The sequence below is a fragment of the Bos mutus genome, chromosome 1, assembly GCF_027580195.1.
Source record: "Bos mutus isolate GX-2022 chromosome 1, NWIPB_WYAK_1.1, whole genome shotgun sequence".
Classification (NCBI taxonomy): domain Eukaryota; kingdom Metazoa; phylum Chordata; class Mammalia; order Artiodactyla; family Bovidae; genus Bos; species Bos mutus.
Window position 1 is genome coordinate 91,490,382 of NC_091617.1, and position 25,422 is coordinate 91,515,803.

Here is a 25,422-nt window from a genome sequence, read left to right on the forward strand (position 1 = left end):
CATATATGACCACAAAAATCACCATCTGCAATTCTACTTAGGGTCCAGAAGGTGAGTGAATAATGATGTGTAACCTTAATTTAATGAAAACAGTAGATAGTGGAAAGAAGGTGGCCAGTGGACAGAACAGGTTTCAGTAGTAATTAAATCTTGGCACCCGGGAAATTTTTTAGCCTCTTTGAATCACAAAAAGCAGGTTGGATTAGATACTTCCATGGTCTCTTCTAACACTCTATTATTCTACTTCCTCTTTCTATGCTTCAGTTTCCTAACTTAAATCAGAGGGGGAAGTTGATCAGTTAATTTTATTTCCAACCTTCTCTAAAATGTTATGGATTTAAAATGGCTTTGGGTTTTAATTTTTGAGTTTCCAACCAGCAGGGGAAAAAAACACAACAGATATACAGACCTTAAAAAATCCAATTTCAAATTATTTTCACCTTATAATTTTCAACAACTTGACCATTTTCATAGATATTCTTTATTTTCTACCCCATTAACAATAGATATATTGCAAACTCACTGAACTTTCTCTGCTACAGTCAAAGAATGAGTTTGTGATGAATGCTACTTCAATATCTTTCTCTTTTAATGATCTGCTTCAGTGCATAAAAACTAAGATTTTTTACATTATTATATTCATATATCCTCTGAATAGAATTATAAATTTAAATTCATAGAATGTTTTCAAGATACAGTCAAATCAATGTAGAATATAAAATATTTACATATATATTTATATAATATTATGTTAATATATAATATAATAAAATGAGGTCATCCCAATGTTTTAATCCTTAGGCACTGTTGACAGGAATGTAAATTGGTATAGTCATTATGGAAAACTATGTAAGTTCTTCAAAACATTAAAAATAGAACTAATGTTTGATCCAATAAAACCATTTCTGGGTATATATATGATGGAAATGAAAACAGGACATTGAAGAGTTATCTGCACTCCTATATTTATTGAAGCATTATTTACAATAGCCAAGATATGGACACAACCTGAGTGTCCTTGTATAAGTGAATGGATAAAGAATAAGTGGTATATACACAATGGAATACTACTCTGCCACTGGAAAAAAAAAAAAAAGAATCCTGCCATTTGTGACAACATGGACGGACTTTGAGGCTATTATGCTAAGTGAAAAATAAGTCAGACAGAGAAGGATAAACACTTCATGGTATCACTTATCTGCGGAATCTAAAACAAAACAAAATAGTCATAGAAACGGAGTATAAAAATGGTTTCCACGAGCTGGGGAGTAGGAAAAACAGGGTGAGGTTGGTACCAAGGCACAAACTTTCACCTATAATGTAAAAAAGTTCTGAAAATCTAATGTAAAACATGGTGACTATAATTAATAACTCTGTTTAACTGAAATTTGGTCACAGGGTAGAACTTAATTGTTGTCATACATACACACAAAGAATTTATCTAATGATAGATGTATTCATTAACTAAAGAAAGGGAGGGAGAATCCTTTCATGATATACATCAAATCATCTTAAAGTACAATTTAAATATATAATAGTTTTATAGGTAATTATACCTCAAGATACCTGAAAGAATAAACAAACATAAACAAAATAAAATGGGAAAAAATGAGTCAGCATAAAGACGACCCACATTTCCCCAAAGCATTAATAATTCCTTCTAAGATCTGAACTAGGAATGCCACCTGTGTGAAACCAGAAAAAGTTATCATATTTTAATATAGTACTCAAACACTTACATTTGCCTGAGAACAAGGATTCTTTATCTTAAGTGAAACTAACCATTAAGCTAGATTTTAGGCTTTCCTCTTTTTGAACTGACATATATTTTCTTTACCCCTAATTAGCTGTACATCCAGCTAATTGCATCAATAAGTGACTAATTGGTAGGTAGCTCTGTAAGTAATTACCTGATTTGCACATGTAAGTCATGTTTATTTCAAATGTACTTTTACTGCTAAGCTTTAGAAATTTGGCTCAAAAGTTCAGGATGATCTTCCCTGGTGGCTCAGTGGTAAAGAATCTGGCTACCAATGCAGGAGACACTGGTTTGATCCCTGATCCAGGAAGACTCCACATGCTGGGGACCAACTAAGCTCGTGAGCCACAACTACTGAGCCCACACACCGTAGAGCCCATGCTCTGTGGCAAGATAAGCAACTGCAATGAGAAACCCATTCCCACAACTACAGAGTAAGTAGCCTCCACTTGTCACAACTAGAAAAAAGTCAGTGAAGCAGTGTAGACCCAGCACAGTCAAAATAAATAAATAAATACAATTATTTTTTTAAAAGTTCAGGAAGACAAACTGAATCCAAGCTATATCATGCCTTATAACCACAAATAATGGAGCATAAATAAATTATTGACTGTGATATGCTATCTGAAGTAATATAAAGATTTCAAAATATCTTCAGATTGTGCTTTCCAGGTTTTTATAAAACACAGGAACAAGAGTCAAATATCTTATTTTTCTAAATACCAAAAGCTCAAGATGTACTTTGTCAGATCAGTGGCAATCATCTATCCATGTAATTACAGAAACTTGAATAATCATTTCAAGATTTGAATGAAAGAAAAATAACCCTCTATCCTGACAATATTACTACAATGACACAACAGTCATCTCCCTCAGCATTTAAATACTGGGAAAATAATAAAAAATAAAAAGGGGGATAATTGATTTAACTCCTAATCTTTTTTTAACAGGGCATTAAATTTCAAATGACTGCAATGGTGAATTTCAGAACTGTTTCAACTATGTAACACGTATCCTCTCTCTTCCTAATATACCAAAGTCTCCTACATTTATTATTTCTGACAAAATAAAAAAGCATAAGGATGTGTTTTCAAATATACTGAATTAAAAACTATTTTCTTCCAAAAATATATCCCAGTAGTTTCTCTTTCTCAGTACCATTACCAAAGATTTATTTCCAAATTACTCCATGTTAAATGTCAGATTTTTAAATGAAAAATGCTTTTCATGTAATAAGTGACTTTGAAGTCATTTAAAAATTTTCAATATGTATATAGGAGAAAATCTCAAATAAATTAGAAGATATGTATTTAAAAAGTATTTCCTATAGATGCATCATTTTCTTTCATGAAAAAGTTGGAAACATTCAATAGGGCTTAAAAGGCGGATTCATTTTGATATTTGGCAAAACTAATACAATTATGTAAAGTTTAAAAATAAAATAAAATTAGAAAAAAAAATATATATAATATTAATGATTACAGATTTGAAAGGGTTAGCATTGAACATACAGCCATAGAAATGTGAAAGTTTTAAAAATATGAAACATAATAGTTACCTGCAAAGAGAATCCAAATATAATAGCATCCTTTATATTCTGTTAGATAAATGATAACACATATGAGCATTTACACATAATCTGCTTGGCAATTCAGGAGATGCAAGAGACATGCTTTCAATTCCTGGGTTGAAAAGAACCCCTAGAATAGGAAATGGCAACCCATTCCAGTATTCTTGCCTGGAAAATTCCATGGCAGCAGAGCCTGGTGGGCTACAGCCCATGGGATTGCAGAGTCAGACTCGACTGAGCAACTGAGCACAGCAGCAGCACACATGATTCAAAGCATTTGCTTATAAAATTTGCTTCTAAAATATTGTCAAAAATGCATTTTACGTGTCATATAGTGAGTTTTGTAATTTTTCTACTATGAGATATTAAAAATATCTTTTCTTCCATGTTTAGCGCTTTCTTAAAATAGGAACTTGGCAGCTTCTAGTTACTCTTACAATTTGCAGGCATCATAGTTTTTTTAAACTCTTATCAATGTAAAAAAATATCAAATGGCTTTAATAAAATAATTAATAACAGGGGATCCATGAAAATTTTCAAATCAGAATAATCAAATTCAATTATCATTATAAGGTAGATCCTGCTAACCACTTGTAAATGGATTCTGATACAGCAGAATTCACTTGGAATAATTATTTTCCTTAGAAGTAGAAGAGATTTAAGACAACATGAAATATGAGACTAGGTGACAGCCTGCAGTGTGCACTGCTGTTAGAGGCTTTAGGATCAGAGATTAGAAAGGGAAAGTTACATTCAAAGGGCCAATGAAGAACGTGTCGGTACTATATCAGCTCTATGGGGATCATTAGGAATTAAGAGATCACACACTGGTTTTGTCCAAAAAAGAAATTATTCCTTTCTTTGTCCCTGTTTACTAGATTTGGACAATCACACAATGAGCAAAAATTGGAAATAAATTTAAAAAGAAAAACTAAGACAACAGAACCATAATTCAATATATATATATATATTTAGTTAGCAATGACAAGGAGAAATTTCTTCTCCAAGAGGAATGGATGCCTATGTTCATAATATTGTTAGCTCTAACTAAAAATCCATGACAAATGGCTGCATTTTAAACCTACACACCTAGAAAGCAGCAACAAGGATGGCAAGATCCCGGCAGAGGCTGTTCAGTACATGTCCACATGCAGCTGCCTACATGACAAAGCTCTGTGGCCTGCTCTTGGTGACATTATAAACAAATGAGTAATTAAATTCTCTCCCACATGGCGTCCAGTCCCATCACTTCATGGCAAATACATGGGGAAACAGTGACACACTTTATTTTCTTGGGCTCCAAAATCACAGGAGATGGTGACTGCAGCCGTGAAATTAAAAGACACTAGCTGCTTGGAAGAAAAGCTATGACCAACCCAGACAACATATTAAAAAGAAGAGACATTACTTTGCCAACAAAGATCCATCTAATCAAAACTATGGTTTTTCCAGTAGTCATGTATGGATGTGAGAGTTGGACTATTAAGAAAGCTGAGCGCCGAAGAATTGATGCTTTTGAATAGTGGTGTTGGAGAAGACTCTTGAGAGTCCCTTGGACTGCAAGGAGATCCAACCAGTCCCTCCTAAAGGAAATCAGTCTTGAATATTCATTGGAAGGACTGATGCTGAATCTGAAACTCCAACACTTTGGCCACCTGATGTGAAGAACTGACTCATTTGAAAAGACCCTGATGCTGGGAAAGATTGAAGATGGGAGGAGAAGGGAATCACAGAGGATGAGATGGTTGGATGGCATCACCAACTTGATGGACATGAGTCTGAGTAAGCTTCGGGAGTTGGTGATGGACAGGGAAGCCTGGCATGCTGCAGTCCATGGGGCTGCAAAGAGTCAGACATGACTGAGTGACTGAACTGAACTGAAAATGTGAAAATTTTGCCTGCCCTATCTACAGGGAATGGGAAGTTTAAATAAGATGCACTTTAAATGTTTTGAAAACCCAAAAGATTAGTGAAATAAAAGTTATGATCACTGTATTTCACAGCACAGGAGATACAGTACTAGATTTAGTCTGGCCCTAATTCTAAAATTCTACCAACAGATATACTTAGAGATAATTAAAAATTTACTTTACTGGAAAACAAATTGTTAATTAGTTTTAAGCCATGAAAATGTGAAACACACACAATTCCTGCTCCTAACTTTTGTATATTCCTCTTTTTCAAGACCTAACAACAAACTTTGAGAATACATGAGCATCTTTGTAACTGTATATTTACCAATTAATAAGGCAACACACCATGTTCATATCAACCTGGGTGGAAAATGAGAATTTCTTCTCTTAAAAGTTATGATAAAAATTTGAATAGGCAAATAAATTTGCATCTGGATCTTTCATGTAAATTGTAAAATGGATACATGATCTATTTTTCCTGTCTAAAAACAAGTACATTTAAAACATCTGAATCATTTCAGATAAACTGACTGAATGCAAATTGACAACACAGCATTGAGTGTAGGCATTACAAAGTAATGCAAACAGTAGACTAATCTCAGTTGCCAAATACACAAATAATTTCAGTAGCAAAAATGCAAAACAGATTTTCTAGTTAATTATAAATTTCTTGAGAAACAAATCTTATGTTTTCTACCACCAGAAGAAAAAAATATATGGATGAAAGTACTTCCATTATAACTAGATAGAATGTTTGCTGGCACCCTGATTTGCATACACATATTTTTCTAAAATCTGTTCTAAATTATGGACATAGGCATTTTTATCGATAAAGAACACTGTCTGGATAATGCCCAGTAGGGAACAGCAATTAATCTCATTGTAAAATGTTATTTGAGTTCCATTCTTAGTAAACTAATTGATGCAGCAGCATGAAAAAGTATGCCTTTTCATGATGCAAATGAAAATAAGTTGTTAAACCCATCCTAGACAAACCAAATATTCATTACAAGACAAGACCATTAAGCCATCCAACAATAAGAAAGGGTCTCTGTCGTAGTCCAATCAGGCTGCTGTAACAAAATACTGCAGATGGGGGTGCTGATAAACTACAGGAATTTTTCACAGCTCTGGAGCTTAGGAATTCCAAGATCAAGCCACTAGCAGATTCAGTGCTTGGTAAAGAGCCAGCTTTCTGGTTCATATACAACACTTTCTCTTTGTATCTTTACATGGTGGAAGGGATGAGCTAGGTATTTGGCACCTCTTTTATAAGAGCACGAATCCCAATAATCAGGGCTCTACCTTCATGACCTAGTCATGAGGGTCCCACAAAGTTCCCACCTCCTAACACCATTAACTTGGGGGTTAGGATTTCAACATACAAATTTTAAAGGACACATATTCAGTCTATAGCAATCTCCATAGGTTAAGCAGGGACTGGACGAGCATGAAGCTGGTATTCCTGGACAGTTTCCCTTCGCTGCTAAGCAGCTGATGACAACACGGCAAAAGGCCACCCCAAAGGCAAGCACAAGGCAACACTGGGCAAGGGGCAACGTCTGTTTTCGGAGCCTGAGCCCCACCTTCTTCAGTACTTGTTCTGTGTCCAGGATGCTACGCTTAAGTGCTCCTGTGAATGTACTTTACCCACTCTCTCGACCTTGACCATTGACGTATCTGATGACTTCTTATGCCAATGGCACAGCCAACGATAAGGGAGGAAAGAGAAAGATCACTGAGCCTCTACTACATCCCTAGCTCTTTACTAGTTTTATATGTTATTATTCCATCAATGGCACCCCACTCCAGTACTCTTGCCTGGAAAATCCCATGGACGGAGGAGCCTGGTGGGCTGCAGTCCATGGGGTCGCGAAGAGTCGGACACGACTGAGCGACTTCACTTTCACTTTTCACTTTCATGCATTGGAGAAGGAAATGGCAACCCACTCCAGTGTTCTTGCCTGGAGAATCCCGAGGACGGTGGAGCCTGGTGGGCTGCCGTCTATGGGGTCTCACAGAGTCGGACACGACTGAAGCGACGCAGCAGCAGCAGCAGCATTCCATTAATAATTAATGAAGGTGAGAAGGTATTGGTACAAGGAACTAAACATATTTCCTCTGTTGTCTTTCGCTAAATCATGCTGCCTCCTTAAAAAACATAAACTATATTGTACCCTGGGGAGATATGCATTTCATCAAGAGGATGAGAAGAGATTCTAAAATGTCAAACTGGGTCACTGTGATCGTCTCCTTTTTGAGGACTGAAAGGAAACAGGACAAGGCCCCTTGTTGGTCCCTACTGTGAGCTGCTGATGGTCCAGAGGCACGTGAGGGTGCCAACTTGTAGACCCAGCTTCCTATAGCTTCAAGGAACAATGGTAGTAACTTTTCAGGCTAGTATGTACTTTTTCCCTCCCTTGCTAATTTTAAAGAAATTATAATTTCTGAAAACAAAGGTAACATCAATTACTCTACTGGCTCCTCCTGCATTTTGCTAAGAATTCATCATCCATTCCTTTATTCATCTACTCCTTGAATACCAGCATGTCCCAGGTATTTCTGCCAATTCTGAGGTTTTCACTGTGAACTAGAGGTCTGGCTATCCCCAGACATGTAATCTCTGCTTACCCCCCAGACCAACCTAAAAGAAAAATATAGCACCTCTTGTTGTTTCCAAAAAAATATGCGATAGCAGCAAAAATCAATGGTAAACTATTTTGTAGAAAAGTCAGAGGAAAAGATAAGCATTTCACATGCCATAGGATCCCACTTCCAGCATGCTCTGAAGTCATGTCTAAATTCTCTCTGGCTAAGCATCTTAATCAGACTACTCTGCAATATTACCAGTCCTCATTGATGCCCCAGCCTTGCTAACTGGCTGCCTCAGCCATGAAATCCCTGTATTTGATCTCTGTGTTATCACCCACCCAAAATATTTAGCTATTCTTATGCAGAACAAAGGTGTTTCGCTTAACTTCTCTGGTTTTGAGTATTTCTATCCAAACGCTTTTCAAGCAAAGTCATCTCCAAGTATTAGAACTTACCCCCCTTAACAAAGGCAGCTGATCAGAGAAGGTAATAACACAGTTCTATTCCCGTAAAGGCATTCTGACGCTATGAAGGAAGACAGATATGTATACAGATAATTATTTTGTGAAAAATGCAAAAGCAGAAATAGATTTGAGATACTGTGGGAACACAAAGAAGTGAGGTCTTTTTTTTTCTGCCAAAGGGTATTAGGAAATAGAAAAGAACTGTCAGGAATCTTGAAAAATGGGAGATAGGAGTTTTCCAAGTAAGCAAAGTTGAGAAAAGGGCTCTAAGAAGAAAGAACAACATGGACAAAGACAAGGAGAAACAAGAGGTCAGGGAATATCTGAGAACAAATAGCTCACTGAGGTTGTGAGATCAGGAATCTGAACAAATTCAACCCTGCAGGACCAACCGTATTTCAAAATTCACCTATTTTTCTGCTCTCATGCCTAAGTTTCTCCCTCGGTGCAAAACAGTGCTCTATCTTTCTAAGACTAAAGAAAAAACTGCTTCATATATTTGAGCACAAAAGAATAGGATTAATTCAGTAGTTTCATCTTAAGTCTGCTCTGAGTTTTCTCAATTTAACAATAATTTTAATGCCCTTTGGCACCAGATTTTTGACAAAGTTTCTTAAAAAGCCATTATGAAAATAGTGATTTTGCTAAAGAATGTACGTAGTAAAAACCATTATTCCAGTAGATGGAGCAGAGGTGACATCAGAATAGCTGAACATTGCCTGGTGCGGAATTCATAGCAGAAGTCCAGACACTCCGCAGAGCCATGCAGTGGAAAAAGCACATTTGAGAGCAAAGACTGAATGTTACTGAATACTGCTTGGCTAATCACCTAATTTGGACTTAGAAAATCTCACATCCTATTCAAACTGAAGGGGAAAACAACCTTAGGCAAACACCAAAAGGATTCTTTAAAGAAATATTTATGTTTTAGAGCAAGAAAGCTGTAATTTTGATTTGTTTAAAAGTCTCTCTGTGGTGCTTCACAATGATTCTACATAACACAAACGAGGCTAAAATTCTTAGTATAGCCTCTGAACGCATGGCTACTTCAATCTCCTGATGATGGTAATGTGTGTGCTTCTTCCCTCCAAGTTTGTGAATCGTGTGATTGCCTGTATGGAATTATTAAGAAATAGGTCAATAAACACAGCAGGCTACAGCCTTAAAACCTCAGCCTACACAATGGACCTATGAACAAATTTACTGCTTAGAAATTGCAACAGCAGAGTAGTGCATATGTAGACTCATACTGGGGACCATATTAGCAAGTGGAATTACAGACATTATAAGATAACTATGGAGAAACAGATATTCTGATTAGAAATTCTAGCTATTATGTATCAGGCAAATATCTTAATCTGATGAGGATTATTAAACCCAAGAGTGAACTATTCACTTTGCAGTTTTATAAAATAAGTATTATAAGAAAATAATTTCTAATAGTCATTAGAAATAGGAAATATATCTTACTTCTCTCAAGACCTACCAGATTCTTTGCTCTCTCTGTTAAATTATCTTCAAGTATGCAGAACTGGATTATTCAAAGGCAGACTGTTATGTAGTTAGGGCAAAAGCCAAGAAGAGGCAGCTCAAACATTTTGAGAGAAGATATCTGGCCTTTCACACTAATGTAACAAAAATGTGTACCAAACTAAGAAAAGCAAAAGTTTTTTGAATCTTAATTTGATCAGATTTCTGAGAAAATGGAGAAGATCATTACCACATACTCAAAAAGTCTCGATTCAATGGTTAAAGGTAATAATTAATTTAAGTGTTAGCTCTGCCATAGTGTAGTTACATAAATTTGGAAGAGGCACTTACCTTTTCTTAGTGTCAGTTTCCTTGTTGCAAAATATAAAGATAATAAAACCTCTCACAAAGAATGGTAGTGAGGGCTAAGTGATGTAAGTCATGAAAAACTGACTTAGCAGCCATTATTAATGAGAGTGTTATATCCCTTGAGTGAAAAAGGGCTTCCCTGATAGCTCAGTTGGTAAAGAATCTGCCTACAATGCAGGACACCATGGTTCGATTCCTGGGTTGCAAAGATCCACTGGAGAAGGGATAGGGTATCACTCTGGTATTCTTGGGCTTCCCTTGTGCCTCAGCTGGTAAATGCAGGAGACCCACTTTCCACCCCTGGGTTGGGAAGACCCCCTGGTGAAGGGAAAGGCTACCCACTCCAGTATCCTGGCCTAGAGAATATCAGAGTATACAGAAATAAATCTGGAAAGAGCCCTTCTATAATCTGGCTCAGTTTAATCTACAGTAGTATCCCATTCAAATGTTTTGCTCTAGCAAAATATGCCATGCTGCTTTATGCCTCTATATATAACTATATATCTATATATATATAACTATATATCAGATCAGATCAGATCAGTCGCTCAGTCGTGTCCGACTCTTTGTGACCCCATGAATTGCAGCATGCCAGGCCTCCCTGTCCATCACCAACGTTCACTCAGACTCACGTCCATTGAGTCAGTGATGCCATCCAGCCATCTCATCCTCTGTCGTCCCCTTCTCCTCCTGCCCCCAATCCCTCCCAGCATCAGAGTCTTTTCCAATGAGTCAACTCTTCTCATGAGCTGGCCAAAGTGGACCAACCCCACACCGTGGCTGCGCGGGCACAGGAGGGCCTAGAGAAGCTATCCCACGTTGAAGGTCAGGAAGGTCGGCGGTGAGGAGATAACTATATATAGATATATATATATATATAGTATGGACTATGTAACTCCTACTCCTCCTACAAAATATAGTTCTTAAAAGTTAAACATGTTACTTAAGGGATAATTATTAAGTATATTATTCATAAAAATCTCTAATAATATATTGAAAATCTACTTCAAGTGTTCATAAAAGAAATGTCAAATTATACTGAAGCAAAGGGAACAAATTAAGAAAAGAAAAAGCAGAAAATAAGAAAGCAAAAATAATAGCAAAATTAATAAATAAATTTAAAAAGCAGTTATTTCAAAAGAAGAAAATCACTAGTGAGCCTAATTTTTTTTTAAAAAAGGAATAAAGTAGAAACATACAAAATAAATGATAAAAGATAAATAACCACAGTCAGAATATATTTAAAAGAATCTATCTAATGGGCTATGTTGTTAAACACTTTATGAGTAAACTTGAAAATTTAGATAAAATTGATAATTTTCTGAGACAACATAATTTGCCAAAATTGACTTCAGAAGAGACAGAAAAATCTAAATACAGATTTGTATAGAAGAAATAGAGAAATATGTCAATAGAGAAATCCAAAAGCAGCAGTCTCAGATGGTTTTATGTGGAATTTTTTTTATTTTTAAGAGCAAACAATTTCAATGCTTCTAAAATCACTCCAGAATGTAGGGTAGTGAAGAGAACATCCTGGTCCAACAAAGACTGCATATATCCACACATAGGAACCCAGTCAATGTCACTTATGAATATAAAAGCAAAAACCCTAAATCCAATGTTATTAGCAAATAAAATCTAGGTGTACACAAAAATAACATTACACCATGACCAAGTAAGGTCTATTCCAAGAATTTAAGAATTTTCAATATTAGGAAATCTACAATTTTTTTGGCAAATTAATAGATTTCAGAAAAATACTTTACTCCCTTTAAAGCCATTTGTCAAAATTCAATAACCATTTTGAATTAAGTAGTCAGTAAAATAGAACTGATGAGAATTTACTTTATATAATATATCTCAGTTCAGTTCAGTCGTTCAGTCATGTCCGACTCTTTGCGACCCCATGAATCGCAGCACGCCAGGCCTCCCTGTCCATCACCAACTCCTGGAGTTCACCCAAACTCCTGTGCATCGAGTCAGTGATGCCATCCAGCCATCTCATCCTCTGTCGTCCCCTTCTCCTCCTGCTTCCAATCCCTCCCAGTATCAGGGTCTTTCCCAATGAGTCAACTCTTTGCATGAGGTGGCCAAAGTACTGGATTTTCAGCTTCAGCATCAGTCCTTCCAATGAACATCCAGGACTAGTCTCCTTTAGGATGGACTGGTTGGATCCCCTTGCAGTCCAAGGGACTCACAAGAGTCTTCTCCAGCACCACAGTTCAAAAGCATCAATTCTTCGGCGCTCAGCCTTCTTCACAGTCCAACTCTCACATCCATACATGACCACAGGAAGAACCATAGCCTTGACTAGACGGACCTTTGTCGGCAAAGTAATGTCTCTGCTTTTGAATATGCTATCTAGGTTGGTCATAACTTTCCTTCCAAGGAGTAAGTGTCTTTTAATTTCATGGCTGCAATCACCATCTGCAGTGATTTTGGAGCCCCCAAAAATAAAGTCTGACACTGTTTCCACTGTTTCCCCATCTATTTGCCATGAAGTGATGGGACCAGATACCATGATCTTAGTTTTCTGAATGTTGAGCTTTAAGCCAACATTTTTACTCTCCTCCTTCACTTTCATCAAGAGGCTTTTTAGTTCTTCTTCACTTTCTGCCATAAGGGTGGTGTCATCTGTACATCTGAGGTTATTGATATCTAACTTAGCCCAAATATACTATCATGTTTAGTAAGATAACATCAGAAGCATTATTAACAAAATCAAAAGCAAGAAAACCTCCCAGTTATCAGTATTACTTAACACTGTACTGGACACATAAGTCAAAAAAGTTAAAATTTTAAAAAATCATAAATAAATTTTTGGAAAGGAAGAGGTAAAATTATTACTAACTACAGACAACATAAAAATATGATTGTGTGCATAGACTACCTAAGGGAGTCAACTGACTTCCAGCATATCCGGTTGGCTGAGATCAAACATACTCGGGGGCAAAAAAGTTTTGAGAGAGTTGTATCTGCAAAGTGACTATGACTAGATGAGACAGGTAAAAGAGAACTAAGTTGCTAACTTTCTGTTGGAAGGAAGCAGGCTAAGAAAGGTGCTCAGCCACCAATAAGTGAATACTTTCCAATACCTTCTTTACATAACAGAGGAGGATAATAAAAATGAAAGATCCTTCCAGAAGGTAAAGCTAAAAATTCAAAATCCATAGAGGACAAACACTGGGGAGTTCTACCCAAAGAATGGACCTAGGACTTAATTCAACTTATTTCAATCTACTATTTTTCCCCCCTAACTTCAAGGTAATAGGCTGGCAAATATTTACCCAGATGCATTGTAGAATTGCTAAGGACCTCTGACTGCAATATGGTGACCATTCATCTCTTTTTCAAATGATGATGATTTGTGGCAAGGAAGACAGAATTAAAAAATGCTATCGTCTTCACATGTATATTCATAAAGATGCATATAGAATTGATCATAGTAATAACTGCTTTAGCCTGAGTGGACACTGGAAAGACTGGGGACCAGGTAGCAGGGAGACAAACTTTTCTCTGTACATCTTTTAATATTTATACTTCTTGGAGTTATAGGAAGGTATTCCATATTTATAAAATGAAATGAAAAATTAATTTAAAACATGTCTTAGGACTTAGTGAATTACTGAAAGGGGATTAAGCAATGTAATGTGATGATTACTATGCTCTGGGTTTGATCAATTTAGTGGAATACACCAAGAAAGAAAATATACTATAATCCTATCTATGGGAAAGTGAAAGTATCCAACTCTTTGTGACCCCATGGTCTGTATAGTCCATGGAATTCTCCAGGCCAGAATATGGGAGTGGGTAGCCTTTCCCTTCTCCAGGGTATCTTCCCAACCCAGGGACTGAACCCAGGTTTCCTGCATTGCAGGCAGATTGTTTGCCAGCTGAGCCACAAAGGAAGCCCAAGAATCCTGGAGTGGTAGCCAATCCCTTCTACAGTGGATCTTCCAGACCCAGGAATTGAACTGGGATGTCCTGCATTGCAGGCAGATTCTTTACCAACTGAGCTATGGCAAAGAAGGCTAATTCTCAGACATGTTGAATACTAATTATATCTAAAGCTATTCACTGGTCTTAGAGTGAGCAATGATTCAGGTTTGTCTGACTTCATTTCTATGTTAATCACTTGGTTGTGTCAAACTCTTTGTAACCCCATGAACTATAGCCCACTGGGCTCTCTATCTATGGAATTCTCCAGGCAAGAATACTGGAGTGGATTACCATTCCCTTCTCCAGAGGATCTTCCTGATTAATAAAGCAGAAGCAGATGTTTTTCTGGAACTCTTGCTTTTTCGATGATCCAGCGGAGGTTGGCAATTTGATCTCTGATTCCTCTGCCTTTTCTAAATCCAGCTTGAACATCTGAAAGTTCACAGTTCACATACTGTTGAAGCCTGGCTTGAAGAATTCTGAACATTACTTTGCTAGCGTGTGAGATGAATGGAATTGTGTGGTAGTTTGAGCATTCTTTGGCATTGCCTTTCTTTGGGATTGGAATGAAAACTGACCTTTTCTAGTCATAATCCATATGGCACCTCTCAAAACTTGAGCCTTAAAGTAATCTCTTTTTAGCTGCAAATGGATATGGTATAGATGATTCACTTTCAGTAGTTACTGCCAACTCTGATTTTAGTTCATAATAATGAAGTATCCATCACTGTAAGACTCTGAGTGATGTTACTTATGTTTGAAACCTAAGTGTATTATAATTGTGAGCATTAACATTTATCTTTCACTTTTGCCTGTGGACTGACTATGTACTCTGTTTGAAGGTAAGAGTAATTTAATTTTAGCATTGTGAATATTGTGTCCACAAAACTCTTGTGGCCAAAAGTTCAGATAATGAAATGTGTGGATTATAATAATACCAATGTTGGGATAATCCAGACAACTGTATTATGTTAATAATAGCTAGAAAGACACATACAATTTGATTAGAAAGTAAAGTAACCAAGATAGAGCACTCTAGACCAAAGGCAGAAAGGATTTGGCATTGGACATGGTGGAAAAGGGGATATGAAAGCACTTAGAGCCTAAATTTTGCAAATCCTAGGTTAAGCAAGCAAGTACTTCTAAAGCAATTTTTTTTTTTTAATCTCCACCCAAAACACCAATGCTCAGTCAAAAGTAGACACTGTAGTCTGTGAGCACACCACAAGAGTAAACACACCCACTGCCATCCAGCTGATTATTCTATCAAGATAAATAAAGATACATTTCCTGAATCAGAGGTTGCAACCATGTAGGCAAACAAAAGGAGAAAATTTTGATAATAGATGTGCTGGCCTAGTGCAGCACCGGAGAAGGCAATGGCACCCCACTCCAGTACTCTTGCCTGGAAAATCCCGTGGACGGCAGAGCCTGGTTGGCTGCAGTCCATGGGGTCGCTAAGAGTCGGACACGACTGAGCAACTTCCCTTTCACTTTTCACTTTCACGCATTGGAGAAGGAAATGGCAACCCACTCCAGTACTCTTGCCTGCAGAATCCCAGGGACGGGGGAGCCTGGTGGGCTGCCATCTATGGGGTCGCACAGAGTCGGACACGACTGAAGTGACTTAGCAGCAGTGCAGCACAGACCTGACTGTCAGACCTCATTAACAACAATCATGCTTTTTACAGTATATCAAGTGATGAACTGAATCATATCAACAATGAAAAAAGAATTTCCTCTTGTTCTTAGATGCTTTGATTTGGAAAATGGAATTTAAAATCACCTTCTTGATTTTTATAAGGATACTGTAAAACCACAGAGAAGATAAAGAATGTTATCTTGTCCAGATAAGACCTAGACTTTGCCCATTGTATTTTAGTTTTCTATTGCTGCCATAACAAATTATCACAAACTTACTGACATAACACAAATTTATTTTCTTACCATTCTGGAGATCAGGATTCTGAAATGACACTCACTGAATTAAAATAAAGGCATCAGGGCTAAAAATCAGGCTATTACCATGGTTTACTTTACCTTTCTAAATGCTGTAGGGAAGAATCTGTCTTCTTGATTTTCAGGTTTCCAGAGGCCACCTTCATTCTTTTTCTTGGAGTCCCTCATATCTTCAAAGCAACCAAGGACTGGTTTAATCTATATATCACATCACTCTGACACTAACTCTTCTACCTCCCTCTTTCACATTTAAAGGTCCTTTGATTACTACATTGGGTCCACTTGACCATTTAAGGATATTCTTCCTATCTTAAAGAGGGGTTAATTAACAACCTTAATTCTATCTTCTACTTTAATCTCATTTTGTCTTGTAACATAAAATATTTACAAATTCCAGGCATTAGGAAGTGACCATCTTAGGAGGCTATTATTCTATTAAAAGCAAAGATAAAGAGTAAAAATCTCTTACTGTATTATGAGACAGAAAGAAACGTGCAATTGTTATTTTGTGTTAAATGAGGTAATATGTGCTTACTTAATAGCTTTGCTTTTAAATTCTTCATTTATAAACTCAAATTTATTTATCTTAAAGATTAACAATAATGTAGCTTATAAAGTTTAAAACAGTAAAAGTTCAAAAAATAAACTGCTCTATCAGAGGTAAGAATGAAACATAAAAATATTGCTTTTATTATTATATTTTTATTAGTCCAGTTAATTACTGCTAATTGTCATTTTTTACTATTCTACTGAAATTTTGTTTACTAATAATTATGTAACAGAAAGGTAAATAATATGTAATACTATATAATTTCATAAATGCCTATTTTTCATATGCTAATGTTAAAGTAATAATAGACATGGATATAATTGTGTTACATTATATTATGCTATTTTATGTTGGGTTTTTTGGACTGGAATGGTATGACAAGATGGCTCTCTAAACAGTTAATCATTTTAATATTTGGATCTAAGCCAAAGAGATTGATCTGAACTGGAAGTATTTGGGAGTTTAAAAATATCAATCCCACCTTTGTGTTGCTTTCTACATGCTCACACTACAATATCACACTACCTTGTAATTATTTGCACACCCATTAAACAGTGAACATTGTGAGGGGAAGTAGGACAGCGTAATTAACTTTGTTCTTCTTGTAGCCAATATAGTGTCTGGCATATAACAGATTCACATAAATACTTGTATGAAATTGTCTCTTTGAAAAGTTTTAAAGAGTATTTTTAAAAATACTAACATGTTATCTGTGGTTGAATATTTTATATAAGAAAGAGTAAAAGAAATAAGAGAATGAGTTTTGCAGCAGTATTAACTTTTTATTTAAAAGATGAACATTCAGCTTGAAAAAAAAATCAATTTTAGAAACAGTTCTCTTGGAAACACAAATATAAAAAGATGTTTCAAGGACAAGAAAGGACTTCATACAAAGTATGAAATCCATACCATGTAAGTTAATAAGAGACCATTATGTCAAATTTGCAAGGAAATGTTACAGATGCATTTCAGTTATATAAGGAAATAAAGCCACTGTGTGTTAAGATAATTTTCAGTATCAAGTTTAAATTTTCAGTATAAAGTTCAGTATCAAGTACTAAATGAATTGCTGCCAAACTGATTAATATGGTTTGGTTAAAAGTTGATATCTTTGAAATTTATACGAAAAAGTTTATGTAAAAAAGCTTTACAAAAAACTTCTGAAATCAGGCATGAGATAAATAAGAATTAATTTATCTGTATAAAGCTGAAGTTAATGAGTTAGGGAATCTTCCCCTTTAAAATATTACTTAGCTCTTAATGACTGACCTTTGATTCCCAATATGATTACTGTTCTTCTGTTTCATTAGAATAGAAAAGACATTATTTCAAAATTGTCTTCTGAGATAAATACAACACTCATAAAGAAAATATTTTAAAAGTTAATGTAATTTTGATCTTCAAGGACAGATTCTAATAATATAAAAGTTACCATTTCTACCATAAATGGTACAATGAAATTTAAATATTTATTATAGTTAGATTATTTTGTGCATTTTACATATTTCAAAAGCATGGTATAGCTCAAAACAAAAGACTATTTCAATGATAGTATTAAAATGTAATTTAAAAGAAATAGACTATAAGTCTTCTCCTAACAAAGCTAATCTCATTCTGAGTAGATTAAAGAATCTAGATGAAATTACATTGCAGGTGTGGGAGTACTCATGCACAGACTATAAAAAGTTCCTCAAGACTTTTGCCATTACTGCTCTTCCCTATCTATCCTTTGCATGGAACCTAGAATATCAGCAAGAGTCTATTTCAATCCATTGAGTTAGAAATTCACAGCCTCTGAGTGTTAGAAGATTATTTGTGACGCTATGTTTTATTTTTCCATTGAAATGCTATTGTTAGATCATTTAACTGCCCTATTTTATTTTATTTTTTATTAGTCTATACCCTAAGGAAAGGCTGCCTCTTAAGGAAAATAAAATAGAGAATCAATTCTGCAGCAAATCACATTTATTAACAGGTTAGTGAGAACCTCAAGAAAAATAAAAATTGTGATAATTGCATCTGCTTCAGTTTAAAGAGACTCAGGAAGGGGTGGTAAACGTCAGGCAGCATAAAACGCCTTTAACAGTCTCCAGAATCCAGCAAGTCACTAATACGTGATTTCTAATTACTTTGTAGTTTGTCACTGTTCAACCCAATCAAATCTAATTGACCAGAAAATTTTGGTTAGATTGTACTCAACTATGGCTAAATTTTTATTGTTATTATTCTAGTTTCTTTGTGAACATCTCAACTTTACTGCATCATTAAACCTTAAATTAGATTTTGATAAGAATATTTCATAAAATTTTTCAAACAACCGCAATATTCACACAGCATGACAGTATTCTTAAATCCACTGTCATGTTTTTTAAAAAAACATTTAAATTCTACCCATTCTTTCTGGGTTATTAAAAACAATGGCACTTTGATCTTAATTAAACACTTCATTTGAAAGCCAGGACTAACAAATGTCAACTGCTAAAGGTGAACCATGTTAAATGTATGTCAGAGCATTTTTCATATCATGTAGGGAATTCAAGTCTGAGGGGTCTTAGTTTCAGAATCACTGATGAGGGATATATATACAAGAAAGGTGGCAATTAACTACTTCAATTTAGAAGCTTGCATTACTTTATCTTCATGTTGAGAATCATAATCTAAGCAATAGTTTAGACATATCTGCTGTCAATTCTCTAAAATCTAGAAAAATAATATAGAAATGATTGTTTGTTGTCTAAATGTCTACTTTGTCCTTATACTCTGTGTGTTCAGTTCAGTTCAGTCGCTCAGTCGTGTCCGACTCTTTGAGACCCCATGAACCACAGCATGCCAGGCCTCCCTGTCAATCACCATCTCCCAGAGTTCACCCAAACCCATGTTCATCGAGTCAGTGATGCCATCCAACCAACTCATCCTCTGTCGTCCCCTTCTCCTCTTGCCCTCAATCTTTCCCAGCATCAGGGTCTTTTCAAATGAGTCAGCTCTTCGCATCAGGTGGCCAAAGTATTGGAGTTTCAGCTTCAACATCAGTCCTTCCAATGAACACCCAGGACTGATCTCCTTTAGGATAGACTGGTAGGATCTCCTTACAGTCCAAGGGACTCTCAAGAGTCTTCTCCAACACCACAGTTCAAAAGCATCAATTCTTCGGCGCTCAGCTTTATTTATAGTCTAACTCTCACATCCATACATGACCACTGGAAAAACCATAACCTTGACTAGACAGACTTTGTTGGCAAAGTAATGTCTCTGCTTTTTAATATGCTGTCTAGGTTGGTCATAACTCTGTGTTACTAAAGCACTGAAAATAAACACACATGAATTTATTCCTGAAAGAGTATGGAAAAAAAAAAAATGCTTGCTCACACTGGTAATTTTTTTTTTTACAAACTGCCTCTATAAGACAAGACAATAAAATAACATTATTAGAAACCTCCATGTAGGTTGTTTTATATTTTATCTGCTGACATTTTCACTTGTTTGTTTATTTTATTTTCCACAATATGTGCAACCTTCAGAGGACATCAAGTATGTTTGAAAAAAAGAGCTAACGCTTTTTGTTAATGTCAGATGTAATGGGCCAGTCAAAGAACAGATCTAACCAGTTCTGATCAGTTTGGGCACTAATATGCAAGTCTTTCAGTTATCAAAGAAATGGACAGAAAATACATTACATGACAAGATGGCTGGACTACAGCAACTAATACAAAAGTGGAACTGAGTCGGACTCTATGAGTTCTTCTAGGGATAGACCCCTCCCTGTGTCTCTGCTACAGTCTCTCTGAAGTACCCAGATAACAGCATCTTATACATATTTCCTAAACTTTTTCAGATAGCTAATGCCAAATGAAAGAAATTAACTACTTGATGTTCAAGAGTATGTAGCCCACAGACATTTTGGCATCTAAGGACTGATCACCATCAACTAATCAGAGAACTGTGCAAGAACTGATTACTCATACTCTGTAACACTCTCCCCCTACCCTCCACCATCCCGACTGGACTTTTAAAAATGTTTTGCTGAAACCCTTCTGCAGTTCGGAGTCTTTGAGCACAAGCCACCGGTTCTTGCATGGCCCTGCAACAAACCTCTCCCTGCTCCAAACTCTGACGTTTCCACTTGTTTGGACTCACTGCGCATCAGGTACACAAACCAGGCAACCCTAAGGGAAATCAACCCTGCACATTCATCAGAAGGACTGATGCTAAAGCTGAAGCTCCAATGCTTTGGCCACCCGATGCAAAGAGCCAACTCATTAGAAAAGACCCTGATGCTGGGAAAGATTGAAGGCAGGAGGAGAAGGGGACACCAGAGGATGAAATGGTTGGATGGCATCACTCACTCAGTGGACATCAGTTTGAGTACATTCCGGGAGATGGAGAAGGACATGAAAGACTAGCACCCTGCAGTTCATGGGGTCATAGAGTCAGACACGACTTAACTGAAGAATAACAACAATCAAAGGGCATCAAAAGCCTTTTAAAATATTATTTCAAAATTACGTATCTTAACATAGGAGCAATTTCTACTAACAAGTGAAAAAATTATCTCAAAGATCTCATGTCTCATGCAATATAACCATTCTCAAAATGATCATATCTGAAGTAACTTGCATACTTCTACAAATGCACATGATTATTAAATTAAAACTATGAAAATAACTAAGAAAGAAGAAGTTGTTGAGAGCGCCCAACTAAACGCATTAAAACCCCAGTTCTTTCTAATTTTCCCTTTGACACTGGGATAACACACATAGCTCCCCACAGTCATGAGTTCAATTTTCTTGTAGACATATATTCTGATTTGAATTGTGCCACAGAGATTAGATAAGACTCCCAGAATATATTGACTTGGCCCACTTCCCTTCTTCTACTAGGCTTGTAGTGTAATTACCATTAGCGTCTGATAAAATATACTTATCTCAACTGAAATATGGGTTTAAATGGGATCAGAGAAATATATAACATGGTTGTAAAAATGAAAAAATTGCAAAGTAAAACTGATGAAACAAGAATTTTACGTTAGAAAATATACTTATTTAAACTACAATGATTATTTTTCCATATAAAATATGTTTTAAAATATTAGTTAAAACATGAATCAAAAGACACTAAGACTTTAAAATACTTCTTAAAAAATCATCCAACTAGTCCCAAACAGGTGGTATTTCTCTCCTTTAGTTGTTCACATGATTTTTTCAGTGAAAATATTCGTAAAGAGAGAAGCTACTAAACTGGTAATTTACAAAATATGTCTTATGCTTGTATTATAGTCCTGGAGTCAAAGTTCTCATTCCAGGACAATAAAGAAGAAAAAAAAAGACCCTCACAATAAAACATTAAACTGATGAATTATTATGGTCAAAAATCACCTTTCCCATCAATACTAATGTATAATTCAAAGGGAAATTCAAACCAAAACTATTCAATCTTATTTCACCTATTTATTTTTAATTACTTAAAAAGGAATAGATACAGAGCTCAATAAAGGCTAGGCAATATTGTGTTTTGCATAGAAACAAAATTTTACAAACATAGATTGAGTTGGAAACGACCTTGGAATTTATTCAATCCAGTAGTCAAGTTCAATCCACTTTCTGCTTCACCCTTCCTCAGCCCAGATGATTTACTTGTTTGTCCAGCTTTAAAATACTTGAACCTCAACAGCTTTAGAAGAGACACAGCCTCTCTCTCCCTATAGACTCATCCTTTCCTATTGTCTCACACACAGCCACTCCATACAATTCATATTAATATATTACATGTCTCATCTTCAAGGCTCAAGAATTTGCCACCTTTCCTTGTTTAATCTAACTCCTTCATTTCAGAACCTAGAGAACAGTCAGAAGGTTGAAATGGTTCATGCCAATTCCTTCCCTATTTTGAAGGTCATGCTGGATCACCTCAGATTTCCTAGCTGTTGGTTCCGTGCTATTTTCTGAACCTTTGCAACATCCATATCATTTAAAGTTTTCTACATAGTAAGCCTGAACCAGCAGTGGAACATTGATTGCAGCTATTGTTTTACAGAAAAAAAGTATTTCAGTTATACACTAGCATCATCTGCTCAAAATAGGAGTTCTCCAGGAAGAACTATAAACATTCTTTAAAATGTATCTTTATACTCTAATGCCTAAATGGAAGTCCACAGTCTACATGTGGCCATATATAAACTGATGTCCCACAAGTTCATCAGACCTATACAAACTTGGAATAAACAAGAAAAGCAAAAAACATGCCATATCATGACACAAACTGCACTGTTGTCATGATTTTAAAATAAAATAATGAATCAACCTAAGTTAAAAAAGAGAATAATTTGATTACTTACAATAAAATTACAATTGAATAAAAATCAATTGATACCTCAAAGGCAAGAAAATTGTACCAATTTTGATTGCCACACAGAAATTAAAGTATTTAGATAGTGCTTCCCCCAAAATGGGCTCAATTCCATGAAATAAAAGATGAAGAGAAACTGGAATACATAAGATTTTGTCACAGAATAATGCTCACATTCTTCTCTCTTTTTCAAAATTAGCAGCTATTGGCACATTATAGACATATGCCAAGTCATCTTATTAAAAGTTGATTCAAGAGTAAAAGTCATATTCTAATTAAAACAATTAGATCTTACTTCAGTCGAATGATCCTAGTGCAACCAGAGGGTCTTTGTAGGTCACAGGACTCTGACAAGCTGAACAGAGGACTCTTCATCCAGGTGCTTAACAGTCAAAACTCATTTCCTGTTCATAAATTAGAAAAACAAAGATGATCAATTTAAATTGGGAGTTGTATTAGATAATCTATCAGTTGGCTTTTGAATTTTATTCTTTAGTTAATGCTTTTCAGAACTATATTATCAGTTCTTTTTAGGGTAAGTAGCCTGAAATTCTTCATACTTTTTAGATGTCAATAATGCATAAATAGACAGTAATTTTTAATCATAGTATTTTATTTCAAGAACAAATATATACACAAACATACAAATATTTTCCTATCTTTCTCCCATTTTCAAGTGTTTATATATATACCTTAATTTAGCTAGCCTAAGTGGGACACTTACCTTGCGCCATGCACTACCAAACACAATAAAAGATAAAGCAGAAGACACATAACTGGACATGATGACTCATGTCTGTTGAAAGAAGGGATTAACCAAAGGAAGAAATACACAGTAGAAAGAGCACATTTAGGACTGAACACCTGCTTCTTCTGTTGAACACCTCTGTGACATGGTAATTGATGTTATTGTTTAAATATTAATTTAAATTTGGGATAAAAACAGTTGAATGATTGTGAGAATTGGAGACATTGTATATAGTAACATGCAAAGCACATTTCCTCACATGGTGCTTAATAATTAATTGATATTTTGTAGTATTTTAGGATATTGGCACTCTGTCCCTATTATTTTGTATCTTCAAATGCTATTCTGCATTTTATAATTATAGACTTTGATATTAAGTAATAATTCCGTAATTATAGAACCACTTTTTTTTTTTACTTTCCCTCTTCAATTTTATATTTTCATCTTAGCTTTGAGATATCTGAAAGCTACTCTATGTTTTCATCACCTTTTTAAAATTATTTCCCCAAAATAAGCTATCATTTTCTTCAACCAAGATCAACTTGCAGCATTGCATAAACTTCTGACTAGGGAAAAAAGATCTTGCCCTATCATTGGGTTAGTTCATTTTCTTTTTGCTCTCCTAATTATTTCTCCCTCATTTGAAAATTTCACATCTGCCTTAAGCTTTTTGTAATAGGAAATAATGGGTCATAAAGTACCTAACTCCCAAAATATAGAATAAAATAATATTTCTGCATTTTTATCTTAAATTTCTTCTGCTTTCAGTGAAAAATTACTTAAGGTAGATCCCATAGATTCATCCAATTTGGAAGCCTCTTCCAACTTTCTTTTCTCATAAATTTCAAAGCTTCTTGATAAGAAAAACAAAACTTTTTTTAATACAAAAATGATAAGATTTCTAAATTCACCTATTATCAAATAAAGTTCTTGGCTCAATTTTAGTGACATACATCATCTATATAGACATATACACACACTCATGCATATAGGTCAGGACATTTTAGAATATCTCATTTGTGGTGAATAAAAGGGTTGTCCAATGGGGAGGACTGAAGGCCACTGCTGAATTCTCAACTTTTATTTAAAAGGACCTCAAGATTCCATTTATGGGCATGATTGTGCAAGAAATAATCCTTGTCTTAGTACCAACGTAAGCTTCTACTATCCCTCAAACATTGAAAATGAAGGAGTCATAATAAAAATGGTATAGGCATGCTTACAAAAAGACTTAAGTCAAGCTACAAATCACAGGAATTCCAAGTCTCACAGGACTTTTCCTTCTAACCCTCTCAGAATCTAACTAGATAAGATGGCAAACTACCATCTGCATCCCCGCATTTGATTAAAAATTAAACTGTATAGGATGGGCTAGATAGCTGAAAAGTCATGTCATTTTGTCTAAAATAATGCCTTCAATCAATCCCCCTTGCTTTTCCTAACCCCAAATTCAATATTATGTTTACTAAATGAAATGAACTCTTGTTTCATCTATTGAAATGCATTATTCAAGATGTGATTTTCTCACATTCTTAGAGAAACTTGCCTGAATTAGTTCCTTGTGGATGTTTCAAATATTACCATAAGTCAGAATACTGGAACAAGAAGGAAGCCTGGAGATTCTCACTCAAATACTCACACAAACACTGACCGTCGGCTCCCACCAGACAGTTTATTTGATAATAGACTCCATCCAGACCCTATGTCCAATATTTTGTGAATAAAATCTCAGAAATAAAAATCCCCA

At 35.5% G+C, this 25,422-nt stretch overlaps 1 protein-coding gene across 5 annotated transcripts in view; it reads right to left on the reverse strand.

The window, feature by feature from the left end:
• NAALADL2 (N-acetylated alpha-linked acidic dipeptidase like 2) overlaps positions 1 to 25,422 on the reverse strand; it is a 1,605,389-nt gene that overhangs the window by 1,230,085 nt on the left and 349,882 nt on the right. For all 5 annotated transcript variants that reach the window (XM_070373006.1, XM_070373026.1, XM_070373016.1 and 2 more), the window contains one exon: positions 23,223 to 23,331. The gene's annotated coding sequence lies outside the window, so the exon portion shown is untranslated. The remainder of the gene's footprint in view (positions 1 to 23,222; positions 23,332 to 25,422) is intronic.